This window comes from Mastomys coucha, unplaced genomic scaffold (assembly GCF_008632895.1).
Source record: "Mastomys coucha isolate ucsf_1 unplaced genomic scaffold, UCSF_Mcou_1 pScaffold1, whole genome shotgun sequence".
In the NCBI taxonomy this organism is placed as follows: domain Eukaryota; kingdom Metazoa; phylum Chordata; class Mammalia; order Rodentia; family Muridae; genus Mastomys; species Mastomys coucha.
The window spans coordinates 64,280,484-64,291,841 of NW_022196891.1; positions in this window are offsets into that span (position 1 = coordinate 64,280,484).

An 11,358-nucleotide genomic window follows, 5' to 3' on the forward strand; every position below is an offset into this window, starting at 1 on the left:
AGGAAGAAATTCTTCTAGTGCCCCATGAGAGAAAGGATGGCTATGGCTAATAACTCAACTAATTGAGTGACTTTAGGTATCAGTTTAATACCAGAGAGAGAGAGAGAGAGAGAGAGAGAGAGAGAGAGAGAGAACTAATAATGGTATCAGCTTTTGAAACCTCAAACCCCACCTTCAGTGACAAACCTCCTCCAACAGGGCCTCACCTCCTAATCCTTCCCAAACAGGTTCACCAGCTGGGGCCCAAGAATTCAAGTACACAAAGGCCAAGTATTCAAATACTTTAAGCCACAAAAGCAAAGGAAGGATATTTTAAAATTTGGCAACCTGGAAAATGGCCCAAACTCTGTTGGGGGCTGAGGGAGCTGAACCAGACGACAGATCCAAGGGCAGAGCAGCAACTGTGGGAAAGGAGAAAGGGCAAACGATTTACACAAGAATGATGGAGTAAAATTCCACAAGCTGATGGCTGAGAAGAGAGAAAAGGATCTTGGAAGAGCACACATCTCAGGCCTCAACAGACAGGTGGCCTTAGAGAAAAAGGGATGGAGAAGCCAAGGAACACGCTGATGGACATAGTTCCAGAGAGCAGAGGGTTCAGAAACAATAAAGGAGATTTCAGGACTCAGGTTCCCACTCACTCCTAGATGCAGGTTTGGGACCTGCTTGTTCATTCTCACTTAGCTATTCCTCAGAAATTTTAGTTTCAGTCGGAGTAGAAATGGGTTCAATTTGCAGCCACATACATAGGAAGTGTTAGCCCTCAACAGTGGACAGTTGAGAGTTGTATCTGCCAGGTCCTCAGCTCTGAACAGCAGAACTTTCTGGATGCTTCAGTCAGGGAAGAAAAAAAAATTAAAATATATGATTGACTCATAAAATTACCCAGAAGGCCAGGCTTGGAAGCATCATGGCCAGATATGGCCCCTTGGGTCATACCACTGATGTTGGGCTCTGGAAGCCTCAAATTCTGCCTCTGTTGTTCAATAGTCACACATCAGAAAATGGTTTACAGTTCTTATTCCCTCCCTTGCCTTTCTTCCCAGCAAACTCTCCCACCAATGCATGTAATTGGTAAAACTTAGGACTCTATAGCCAGAAGGTAAAAACACTAATACCTGGCTTTTTCCTTAGGGAGGTAAGATTCACATGGGCAGAAAACATCCCATAAATAGGAAACCAAATATTGTTTGAGAGAGCTGCTTTGAAAGATGAAGGTGGGACTAAGAAATCCTTTGTTCCTATAACTTGGGAGCTTGGATCATTGAAAACCTTACAACTTTGTGCTTTATAGGATAATTGGGGAGCCATATTGGAGAAATGTGCTGTGGCATGTGAAGTATTTTCAATTTTGTGTGGGTACATTGTTGGTACACACAGACAGTATGACCTCTGTGACTGTGGGCCTCTGTAAGGCCATGGCAATTATGAGGTTCTCCGCTTATTATGTTCAGTGAGGACTGACTGCGTGCCGAGTGCTCTGACCTATATTTGGCATTACAGTCAATTGAGCAGAAGTATTGGACACATCTGTGCCCGTATCATTCTGTGTCATGTTCACAGAGATGACACCTGGAGTCTGTCATCATGATAGCAATCTGTCACTGTTACAGAAGCAATTCCAGTTTGCCCTGACATGAAGACCTTCATGGTCACTCAGGGAGGTGAGAGCTTGCTTGGCAGTTGCATCAGGACCACCCTTGGCTACACCTTCCAGTTACCTACTACAGACTCGGCCTCTGTAAAAGGATGCCACAAAGGATATGATATAAAGCCCAAGGAGAAAAAGGTTAAGAATGGGCTGTTTAGCCAAACTCTCTGAAATAAAGATTCCAGGCATGGGAGAGAGGTTCACTCTCCTGATGACCACTTCCATCTTTTTCCCCTGAGGGCAGCCAGTCATCAGGGACACTCCCGTCCCTGTGTAGCACAGGAAGGCTCCTGGCCCTTATTCCTCATCTTCATAGTCTACGTTCTAGAAAAATCTGAATTATCTTAAGGAGGAAAGAAATCATTTCACTGCAGAATTAAGCATCATCCAAAGAGGCGTACGTGAGCCATGGCAAAATGGCTTCGTGTCTCAGTCATGGGTTAATGGTTAGGTGTGAAGAGGCCTCCATGGGCTCAGGCCTGTTTTCCTAGAAACACGAAGAGAAACAGCCTTCAAGGAAACCAGGCAAGTACACTATGACCAGATGCCTATGAGCACTTGGTTCCCTATGAGTAAGATTGGTATCCCGGATTCCGGCCTCGCTAAGACTCTCCCGTTCAGCTTTGTGCAAGCTTTCAGCAGGACCTGTGTACAACTCTGACATGGGGCAGTCAGAGCTGACTATTCAAAGTTCAGGCACATTGAGGATATTTTTAAGATTCCCTACCTACTCCAAGCTTCTGTAGTTTCATTTCTTACAGCCTTGGTATTGTTCCTTTGAATCTGAGATCTTAGATCTTAGTAATGTAGTATCTTAGTAATCTCATGCTAAGATTTTTCTTTAACTATTTTTTGATTCTTTGTGAATTCCACATCATGCACCCCAATCCCGTTCACTTCCTCATCCCTTCATATCCTCCCCCACCCTTGCAACTGCTCCCAGAAATAAAATAAAAAATAAAAATGAAGATAAAACAAAACAAACATTTCATCATGGAAGCTGTAGTGTGTCATGTTGTGTCACACAGTACACCCTTTTGTCCACACAGCTTACTTGAAAATGTTTATTGCAATGATTCATTGGTCTGGTTCAAGGCCTCTGGCTTCTGCTACACCATCAATACTGGATTCTCACAGACTTGTCTCAGATATTCCGTTGTTGCCCTGTGTCATGGAGATCCTGCAGCTTTGGATCTACAGAACTGTCCCCTTCATGTGCTCCAGCAGTTGATAGACAGGGTAGATGTTAGGGTGGGCCAACACAAAGCCTTGGATCTGGGCCTTAGTGGTAGCTGAGTTAATTGGTCAGCCAACCTGCTCTCCCACATCCATACCACCAGGGCATGCTCTCCAGCACTGCCTTGGCTAGCTGACCCAATGTTGCAGCCAGCAAGGGGCAGGGCCAACAAGCTCATGCCCTGAGCTTGTCATGAAGCTCTGCACTTCTGCCACCAGGGTCAATCTACTGTGCTGCCCAGGTGAGGTTCAGGGCCCATTCTCCCAACTGCAACAGCAGGTTAAGGGCAGGGCCAGCTCTCCTACTCCCATGAGCCCCCTTAGATATTTTATATTTGCTTCTATTTCCAAGAAGGTGAAGTAAAGATGACCCAAATTATCACCCTTATGAAAATAACAAAACCCTAACACAGTCTATTGGAAAAATGTTCAGCATCATACAAATAAATATATAGCTAGACAGACAGATATAATAATAATAATAATAATAATAATAATAATAATAATAATAATAATAATAATAAACCAAGTGGGCACTAAATATGTGCTAGATCCCAGCCTGGAAAGATTATTATATTTACAACAGAAAAGGAAATTCCCCAGTAAAAGGAATTTACCAGAACTAAAGAGATAGAAATGTATGTTTAGAAAGCCCCTGTCTTAGTCAGGGTTTCTATTCCTGCACAAACATCATGACCAAGAAGCAAGTTGGAGAGGAAAGGGTTTATTTAGCTTACTTCCATATGGCTGTTCATCACCAAAGGAAGTCAGGACTGGAACTCAAGCAGGTCAGGAAGCAGGAGCTGATGCAGAGGCCATGGAGGGATGTTCTTTACTGGCTTGCTTCTCCAGGCTTGCTCAGCCTGCTCTCTTATAGAACCCAAGACTTCGAGCCCAGGGATGGCACCACCCACAAGGGGCCGTACCCCCTTGATCACTAATTGAGAAAATGCCCCACAGCTGGATCTCATGGAGGCACTTCCCCAACTGAAGCTCCCTTCTCTGTGATAACTTCAGCCTGTGTCAAGCTGACACACAAAACCAGCCAGTACAGCCCCCAACAGATAGATCTCACTGAGCAAACTATCAGAGAGAATAGATGGTAGAGTTTGCATCTAGAATGTTCCTCGAAGTTCTCTGCTCATGGAGGGGACATTGGAGACTCACTCAACTTCTTTTTCCCTTTCTCTCCACTCCTGGCCACCTCTGGCTGAGGGGCTTTGCTCAGCAACTCTCTCCCTCCATGATATTCTGCCTTGCTCCAGGCCCAAAAGACCATGCACTGAACTTCTGAAACACTAAAAAGAATTATGACCCTCCCTTGTCATAAATTGTTTATCTCCAACTTGTTGTTGTTGTTGTAGTGATAGGTGACTAATCAAACTTACTTGCTCAGTGAGAGAGCTGTAGAGCTCTACCAAGGACTTCCCTTCAGTGTGTGATTAAAAGGAGTTGCTCCTTGATCTCCACAGTGAATCGGTCCCAGGAAGTCCCACAGACACCATCTAAGGATGCTTATGCAAAATAGCATAGAGTTCACTTGAGTGCAGCCTTCACACATGCTCTGAAGCACTTAACTCATTACTAGGCTACATAGACATACTACAACACAAATGTTACGTGAGTCAGGGTTATGTTGAACTCTTTGGGGAGTAGTGAAAGGGGAGCAAACGATCACATGCTCAACCCAAGAATGGACAAACCTGCAGACCTGGAATCCAGGGAGACCGAGGGGCACCTGAACTGGTTAGGATTGTATGCGAGAAAACTGCATGAGGCAGGAGAAAAGCCCAGCCAAGCAGCTAATCAATTCCTGAAGCTTGCCCAGGGCTGGGACTCATTTATATTCCAAAAATTTAGAACAGAGAACCCTGCAAAGCGTCAGGAGAAAGAGACGCTCTCCTAGAGAACACTGTCAAATTAGCCCTATGTAAAATATTGACTGATCTCACTTAACCAAATTCAAAAGGCTTGCACTATTCGATCCCTGACTGTTGCTTAGATCATAGCACTGAAGCATTTAAAGTACAAAGCTTCAGCACCCAAGAGCCTGAAGTGTAAAGTGCTTGGCAGCCAGTGAACACTTACCAGACATACAAACTGAGCAGACTGACCCACAAGGGAAATGTCAATCAATAGAGACAGACGCGGAAATGGTACGGTTGGTAAAATTACTAAACGAGGACGTTATGCTCCTAGGATAAATATACCCCTGCATGGGGAAGTGGATAGCAGAGATAATTAGCATGGAAAAGAGAGGCATAGATGATGTTTATAAAATGTAGCTGGGTAAGACAGTGCACACCTGTAATTCTGGCTAATCAGGAGGCTGGAGAAGAAAGGCGGCTGCTTGCTGGGAGCTCAGACAATTTAACAAGACCCTGTCTCAAATTAAAGTTTTTTTTTTCTTTTAATCCTATAGCTATTGAAGGAATCACACTTGAAATAAAACTTTCCAGAAAGAAAACTCCAAGCCCAGTAACTTCACTGGCAGGTGCTGTCAGTTCCATACAATACAAACACTTTCAAAAATTGAAAATTACTATAGCAGGCAAAATGATTGTCTCTTCTGGATGTTCACGTTGCAATTCCTGGAAGCTATGAACGTGTTGCCTTGCAATGGGAAGGGGGGGGGGGTTACAAATGTCACTAAGGATAGGAGAGTGTCCTATGTTCCCCAGGTGAACCCAATGACAAAGGTCCACTTAACAGAATGGAAAGTGGAGAGCAGACTGAGCAAGATGCTGAGAGCCCTGGGTGGCTAGCTTCTGTACATAGTAAGATGGAGGACTGGGCAAGGGATGGAAGAACTGAGCCAGCTTCTGGAAGCTGGAGAAGATGAGGAATGAATTCCCAGAGCCCCCAGAAGAACCTCCACTCTGCTGACACCATTATTTTACTCAGTTAAAAATCATGGAACCCCAAGAACTTTGAGATAACATGTTTTTACTGTTTCAGTCAGTGGTAGTAGTGGTGGTGATGGTGATGATGGTGATAGTGGTGGTGCTGGTGGTGCTGCTGGTGCTAGTGGTGATGGTGGTGGTGGTGATGGTGGTGGTAATGATGATGATGATGATGGTGATGGTGGTGATGATGGTGATGGTGGTGGTAATAATGATGCTAGTGGTGATGGTGGTGGTGGTGGTGATGGTAGTAGTAATAATGATGGTGATGGTGGTGATGGTGGTGATGATGGTGATGGTGGTGGTAATAATGATGCTAGTGGTGATGGTGGTGGTGGTGATGGTGGTGGTAATAATGATGGTGATGGTGGTGATGGTGGTGATGATGGTGCTGCTGGTGATGATGATGGTGATAGTGGTAGTGGTGATGGTGGTTGTAATAGTGATGGTGGTGGTGGTGCTGGTCCTGGTGGTGGTGGTGATGGTTGTAATGGTGGGTTGAGGGTTTGAATTTTTGAGGCAATGTCTCACTAATTCTAGTCAGAACTCAAGCTCACTGTAGTATGGGCTGAACTCAGAGTATACTCTGAGCTGGCCTAGAACTAGATGTCCTCCTTCTTTAGCGCCTCCCCCCACCCCCACTTCCCAGTACTCCATCACATCTAGCTTGCTTTCATAGTTTGAAGCTGCTAAATTTGTGTTAATCTGTTACAAGAAATAGCATAAAACTGATACCTGGGAAGCACATTTCCAACTTATTGCACCGGGCCCCACACCATCTTAATACCCTGAACAGACCGTAACATTACAGTAAAGAAGCCCACCAAACCTTTACCAAATCAGTAAGCCCATTCTAACAATATGGAAAGACGACAAGTCACCATGACTGAGTGTCACCATGACTGAGTGCAATGTATCCCAGGAAAGCTATACTGTGTTCAAACTCCAGTGCGTCCCCCAGTGTCCCAAATTCCACTAGAGGTTTTGACATCCACCCACACATCACCTGTCACCCTTTATCTTTTCCCATACTGCCCTTAACTTGGGCTTCACCCACAGTAGCCACCTTTCTGTTTCCTAACGTGTCACGTGCCTGTGACAGCAAACATTGTCTTCCCTCACCCTCTCTTGCTGATCCTGTAGCAGCAGGATGTGCTCTGGGTTCTGCCTCAGGCTCCTCCTTCTCACCTCTCCTGTCTTTCTACCACATTCTATTAAGATTGTTGTACCTAAGCATCACTAACTGTTCATTTTTTGTCTAGACTATGAACTCCAACAAATTGAAAGTGCTATTCAGAGCATCTTTAAGTCTAAATGCTTAGCACCATGCCTGGCATATGGTAGAGCCTTCCTAGGTAGTTATTGATTTGTATCTATTGAATAGTTGGTACTTTCCAGAGATAAATCCAGTGTTCTAGGGCACAGGGAGGACTAATTAAAATAAAATAAAATAAAATAAAATAAAATAAAATAAAATAAAGTATCCTTCCACTGGAGACTGGGAGGGTTCCAAAAACAAACACATCACTTTTCCACTCAAAACTACATCACATAATTTGCATGTGTTCATAGGCTTACCACAGCAAAGTCCTTATAATATGCCTGCCTATCTGAGGCACTAGGGAGGATGTGGCTCAGCCTGTTTCTCTGATGAGAAAACTGAGACCCAGGGAAGAAGAAAGACATGCCTAGGACTCTGGTGTGAGGTGAAGCAGACCGACTAGACCCGTCTGCAGTTGGCTTACTCAGTGGTGCCTCACTCTGTCTTCTCCTTCCTGTATGAGCTGCAGTCTAACCCCTACCCTCAAAGAGCAGATATTCAGAGCTTTTGCACCTCAGGCCCCGTGCATTCCACCTCTATTTCTGTTCTTCGCCTTCTATATAACTTCTGCAACAAATGAACTACTACAGGTCTGGTTGGCCCTGTAGCAACTCGAGTTCATAACCCTTTGGTCCCTAGACTTTCTGGGCATTGCTTTTATTTCCAGGCAAACAGGATACCTCCTTTATGCTCCTCTTTAAGTGATAATAAAAAAAATGAGAAAGAGTATTTGAACGAAAATGGATTAGATACAGCTAAACAGGCCAACAGCCCATGGTCTTTCCTGCTTCACACTCATCTCAAGACACAGCTCGCTAGGTCTACTATAATCACGTGCTCCACCTCATTGATGGTGAGGATCACTGATCCTGTCTCATGTTCCTGAGTGGTCCCTCTGTTCTTGTTTGATGTGTGCCTTACTGTGCCAGGTTCCCTCATCTGCCCATTGTTCTCTAACATTTCTGTTTTCTCCTTTTTGTCTTGATCCAACTGCCCCATTGCTTCCATGTTCCTGTGAAGAGAAGAACTCTTTCTTTTCTGCCTGTTTTCTCACCTTGAAAACTAACTGTTTTTGGGTTCTGGTATTCAGACTCCATCACTCTTTGTCTTCTAGAAAATGATCTGAATTTCCCTCCACTGATTACTCATTTTTTTCATTTGTTTGATGTCATATTTTAATTTCTTCCTTTGCAGCCATCAAATTGCTCAGTCTCTTCAGACCTCCGCCACATTTCTCAGCTTTGCTTTCTTCAGTCTAGTACTACAGACTGTTCAGAGAGATGCTCTCCTAGGGGGTGGTCCTTCATCCTCAACAACCATGAATAACAAAGGAACACCTTTGTATATTACAGTGCAAATCAGAAATTGAGTCCTGTACTAGGGATCCATAAGGGAACAGAAGCAATTATATAATATATGGTAAAATATGATATATGGGAAATTTATTAGATCCGCTTACAGGATATGTTCTGGTTTGGTCCAACAATGGCTATCTCACACTGGAGAGACCAAGCATCAATTGCTCAGCCCGTAAAGCTGAAGAACTCAAAAGTCTTATTCTACCACTAAAGGCCTAGGAAGCTCCTGTTGAACTCCTAAGCTTCAGTTTACTTAGAAGCACACACACACACACACACACACACACACACACAAACGGTTCTAGTACTGGTGAATGAATTCCACAGCAACAGAACAAATGAACTTGCCAGTGAGAGTGAGATTAAGTAGGCAGAGATCAAAGATCAAAGGGTAAGGTGTCCTCCATTCACATCTTCCCACCTGGAAAGGTATTTGAAGGCACTTCCTATATATATTTGGGGTAGATCTTCCCAGTTCAAATAATCCGATCAAGAAAATCCCTCCCAAGATCTCCCAGCAGTTAAGTGCTTCAGGTGATTTCAGATGTGTCAATTGACAGCCAAGATTCACCAACACTAGCACCAAAGTCTGAGGACACAGCAAAGAGGATGGCAAGCCCTTAAAACAGTGATCTGTAGCACTTAGAAAATCTCCCACATGTGTCTGATATGCAAAGAAAGCATGCAAGGAAATTATCACAAGGTCCTTACTGCAAGAGTAAGTGCTCACCAAGATCTCTGCCTTTGTGCTGTGTTTGCTCCCCGCCCCCATGTCGTGTGTCTCCCTTCTTGAGAAAGAATTGGGTTGGTTCAGGCACCCAGCACAACCCCTCAGAAAACTCATTCCCCTTTGCAAGATTTCTGTCACTGTTAGAGGACTTTAATTCTCCATTCTCCTCTGAATTTGTCTTCATGTCACTTCTCAGCACTTGAGCTCTACTGTCAGTCATAATTGTTCCTATGTCTTTATCCTAGAGTTGAAATCGATTCAGACATGAACTCAATCTTTATTCTCTAAGATAGGTGGCAGGGGGACAATAAAGGTCTCAGGGGGGAAACACTTGCCTGTGAGGAAGGCTGGGTGCAAATTTGGAGAAACAGAATAAGTTGCTTGTGTGTGTGTGTGTGCCTCTGGGTGTGTGTTTGTCTGTGTGTCTGTGTGTACATGTGTCTGCATATATCTATGTGCATTTCTGTGTGTGTTGTGTGTTTGTCTAAGTGTGTATCTGTGTGTATGTCTGTGTGTGTTTATCTGTGTGTATGTCTGTGAGTATGTCTGTGTGTCTGTCTGTGTATATGTCTATGAGTGCATATCTGTGTATTTGTATATGTGTATATGTCTGTGCATGTTTCTGTTTGCGTGTCTGTGTATGTGAATGTGTCTCTGTGTGTCTATGAGTATATGTCTGTGTATGTATGTGTTTGTGTTTGTGTGTGTGTGTGTGTGTGTGTGTGTGCCTGTGTGTGTGTGAATGTGTCTGTGTATCTGGGTGACTGTGTCTGTTTGTTTCTGTGTATGTGTGTTTGTGTCTGTGTGTGTGTATGTGTCTTTGTGTCTCTGTGTGTCTGTGTCTGTTTCTGTGTGTCTGTGTGTGTGAATGCATCTGTGTCTGTTTATTTCTGTGTGTGTCTGTGTATGAATATGTCTGTGTATTGTGAGACTGTGTGTCTGTATATAAACAAACTTCTTAAAACTCAGCCTCAGGACTTCCTTTCGAGAGGTAGGCCTCCCTATTCATTTTGATTGAAACTATATTTGGATCTTAACTGTCCCTCCAAAGGCAAAATTTTTAGTCCCTGATTTTGCTCCAAGATACACTCTTGCTATGATGTGCTGTTCTGCCACAAATGAAAGGAAAAAATTGTCAGTCAAAGTAAATGTCTTCTCTTTATAAACTGTTGACCCTGGGAATTTGCTCTAATACCCAAGAGCTAATAGAAAGAGTAAGCCATCCATCCTCTGATCTCTCCTTTGCCTTCTCCTTCTAGTCAGTCTTTTCCTACTTTCTAAATTCATGTTCATTTCTCTAAGAACACATAGTCAAATCTTTGGGGGAAAAATGGGTCTTAAATTCTTTCAGTAAGGGTCACTGAATAAGGGTGTGTCAGGGGTGAGACAGGACAGCACCTCTGGAAGACCCAGAACCCTCAGCAGGTTACCAAGGAACTGTCAGTTCTTTCCCCATGACAGAGCAGGTGGGAATCTAAAAACAGCCACGAAGGCAGATATTTTTAATTATGACTACAAACAGGGAAACCGAGGCTTCCAAAGGAGTTCATATAACTGCTGATTCTTTGTGAACTGAAAGACATAAAGCCTGTGAGACACAGTTTCCCATTACTCGTCCCAGTGCTGGGCTGTGGTCCTATTTTAAGATACAATCAATTGTGCTTCGAACATTTTAGGGAAACAGCATGGATTTCTCCATGCAGCTCTGCAGGAGGGCAGTGAAATAGAATCTCCATGTGCGGCCTGCTCCTGGCTTGTCTCACTCTGGTGCAGGATTCTGGGTGCTGTTCTCAGTTCTCCCAGGAAGTGTGAACACTAATGTTATTTCACCTCCACTGTGGGTGATACTTACTGAACTGATCCAGGTAAAATTAGTTTCTAGTCCAATAAATACAATACTTAATTTGAAGAGAAGCTCAGGTTTTCTCTTTCCCTTCTGTATTATTTTTTTCCCTTATCTACTGCTCATTTCCTTTATTATAATGTGTTTGGGGTTTTATTTCTGTTCATAAATCAATAGTTTGCAGCAGTAATAAAATATAATTACATACATCAATGCTAAAGGTTCACAAAGATTGCCGCTCTTATGTTGTATTAACTTAGCCTAGACTGAGGTCCATGTTCTTTTTTTTTTTGGTTTTGGTTTTTTTTTTTTTTTT